Source organism: Adiantum capillus-veneris, chromosome 16, assembly GCF_014529385.1.
Source record: "Adiantum capillus-veneris isolate H3 chromosome 16, ASM1452938v2, whole genome shotgun sequence".
Classification (NCBI taxonomy): domain Eukaryota; kingdom Viridiplantae; phylum Streptophyta; class Polypodiopsida; order Polypodiales; family Pteridaceae; genus Adiantum; species Adiantum capillus-veneris.
In genome coordinates this window covers 86,898,381-86,902,014 of record NC_140946.1, presented here as the reverse complement: position 1 = coordinate 86,902,014, position 3,634 = coordinate 86,898,381, and positions in this window count along the sequence as shown.

Below are 3,634 nucleotides of genomic sequence, written 5' to 3'. Positions count from 1 at the left end.
CAAACATGACACCTGCATAACGCTTCCAGGGATATAACATCCATGTGCATCTTGGTTGATAGATTCTATTTCCACCTTCCACTTTGCATAGGTATTTCCATCGCAAGACTTTGAAAAGATTGTACCAATGGCAATCTCCTTGGTATCTCCATCTAAGAAAGGAATAAAGACATACTATTGTTGCACACCTTGAGGAAACAAGCCATATCTACAACTGATGTTCTCATGTGAGAGGATTTGAGATGAGCCCATGATAGAGACCATCTCGTGAGATCCTGTAGGAACATAACACTCATCATCCATGGTTGCGACACTTTTAGGAGAGATCACACTCCGTTGGTATCCCTTTTGATTATCCACAAGTCTTCTTGGTGCTTCCATACTATCTAAGCTATCTTGAGTTTGATTTTCTTTGTCCTCCAAATCAATGATTAGAGAACGATACCCCCTGCTCTTTTCACCAAAGAATGGCATAGCTTTTAATCGCAAATAGCGTCTGTGCTGATTTAGCTTTTGAAAGATCACTTTCTCTGACATGTACTCACCATCTTTGTCCCCAGTGCCTCCAAAAGATATCAATGTCTTCCTTTTGCACCGTATAAAGTCTTCGATCTGTTCTCTCATCTCCTTGTCTTTACTTAGGTCAGCATTTATGAATTTTTCTATAGTGAATATACCCAGACCATTCTCAGACCATTTTCAGATATTCTCTAAATTTTTGTTATATCTGCTGTGTTCCCAACTATAATTCTTTCTAAGAAAGGACTTCTCTTGAGCATTCTTTGGGATCAAAATTGGTGGGGGAGGCTGAGAGAGAGGCACTTGTTACTTGGTTGGTGGCTTGCTTTGGATAAGATCGTGTTCATCCTGCAAATTTAATATTGAAGTAGACACCTTGTCATTATCATGGCCATGCTTCTCTTGCGATAAGGAAATCTTCGAGGTCGACAATTTCTCTTGTGCCCAACTATACAATGCAACTCGGTGTCCGGGTATGTCCACTCCCAAAGCTTCCCATGAAGGCACAGACATATATAGAAGACTGCTTCCGTTGATGTTACTCTTGAGTATGGTGCGTGTGTATCGATCCGAACCTAAGTAGCCATTAACAAATTGAGTAACTTCCCTTGCATTCCAGCGAGGGATGCCTTCTAAGCACTCCTTCTGCATGTTTTGATGAAAGAGCACGAGATCTGTAAGAGAAAATTACCAATTAAGCACAATTGAAATAACTATGGGATCTCTCTCTCTCTCTCTCTCTCTCTCTCTCTCTCTCTCTCTCTCTCTCTCTCTCATTTTGTTACTTTGACTTTGTATCGGATCCACCACATTGTAACGCTCTTGTCTCATAGGTCACTTTGGGCTTTTGAAGACATTAATATAACATTTCATTTCATTTTCATCTCTCTCTCTCTCTCTCTCTCTCTCTCTCTCTCTCTCTCTCTCTCTCTCTCTTTCGAGAACATGATCATTGATATTGAATATTCCAGATCTCGTGCTCTTTCATCAAATCATGGGCTGATATATGTAAGGATAATGTGTTTTCTACATCTCCTATCACGCAAGCCGTTGTCCAAGCAAAGAATGTAGAGAATGTGGACACTCAAGAATTGCACGAACGACAAAAACGCTCAAAGAACATCGTCATTCGTGGAATCAAGGAGGAAAGCATGGAAACACCCCAATCTCTTGCAGTTGCTATTGAAGAGTTTTTTGCTACACACTTTGGCATGTCAGGAATCATGGCTTATGGTGCACATCGAGTTGGAAAACAAGGAGTCCCTCGCTCGGAAGAAAGACCTATTGTATGTACCATGGCTGATGAGGTAAAGAGAAAGATCATCCTTGACAATGGTTGGATCTACCTCAAAGGAACAGGTTGTAATGTATATGAGGATCGCACTATTATGCAACAAAATGTACGTCGCAAAGCATATGAGGAAAGAAGAAAGAAGGTTAAGGTATCACCTCAAGAAGAAAAGCCACTTAAGGAGGATGCAAGTCCACCCAACAAATAGGGACACATGATCTATGAGACCAACTCACGCTTGCGAATAAGCTTTTGGAATTATAACGGGTATCCATGGAATGCAGGAATTGGCATTGATGAGCTTACCAATGACTCCGATGTGATACTTCTTGTCGAAACATGGGAGCATGATGCGCAACGAATTCTTGGATTTGACAAATACGATGTGCATTCTTTGATGTGGGCCAAAAATGCAAAGCAACGAAGAGGCCAAGGAGACGTAGCATGTATGACCAAAAAGGGTTTGAAAGATGTTTCCATTGTCAAAGAAGATAAGTATAAACTCTACTTATGGCTGAAAATGAGCCCACCAAATGGTCAAGTCATGTTTGTGGCCGGTTGCTACATTCCTCACTATGACTCCAACTTTTATGCTTGCTTGAATACGGATAGAGATCAGCCCTTTGTTGAACTAGAGGAAGACATTGCTCATTACAAAGATCAAGGTGAAGTCATTGTTTTGGAGACATGAATGCTCGCACAAATATGCTACAACACGACACACAACAAGTAGACATGCCGCATGTCTCAAGAAGAATGGATGACTCATACATGTATAATCGAAGTTCTAATGATGCAAAAGAAGTGGATCACTATGGAAAGTTACTTCTACATATGTGCAATAGTACCGGAATGCTCATTGCAAATGGTGTATCTCTATGGCAAGGCACCAATGACTTTACATGTAGAAAGCACAACGGTGCTAGCGTGATTGACTATATGTTGTTCTCAGAAGCCACTCTAGAATGCATACAAAGCTTTACACTTGGTGAATGGAATCCGGAATCGGATCATAGGATGTTATGTATTGACCTCAAGTGTGGTAAACGGCCCAAGCATGTAGCTTCCAATCATGATGTGAATCATTTGTACCTACGTCTAGACTTCAAACGAGCACTTATATATGCTCATATGGTGGACCAAATGTTAAGCATGATAGAGCATCAAGAGAACCCAACATTAGAATGCAAGTGGAAATTTTTCAAAGAAGTAATTTTCTCTTGTGCGAAGGAATGCTTTTCGGTGAAACACATGTCTTGCAAAAGGTCTAAGAAGGGTAGCACCAAGAAGAAATGGTTTGACATGGATGCAATCAAAGACAAGGAAGTTTACTTGGAATGTTCACACACATACAAAGCACTTGTTCAAAAGAAGAGGAGAAGGTGGGAAGTCGAAAAACAACTTCTTTTAGCACAAGAGAAAGCACATGCATGTGGCAAGTTTTGGCAAAATCTAAAAGGCAAGCGCGTTGAGAGCTTTGGTGACTTGACTCTTGAGGATATGTATATGCATTGTAAGAATCTCTATGAGCAACCCAATGTTGATAAGATGGAGTGTTGTAGCTCCCTTCCGTTTATGTCTCCCTTCTTTACCATTGAAGATGTATGCCGCGCGCTTGAGAAACTTGCTACTCGTAAGGCAGGTGACCTTCAAGGTGTCAAGGATGAAATGATTAAATGGACAAGTAAGAAAACACGATATTGGATATGCGATATGTTTAACCTTGCACTTCAGTATGGCATGCCTCATGATTGGAGTGCAAATTGGATCAAACCTTTGCACAAAGGAGGAGATGTAAACAATGTGAACAACTATCACACTATA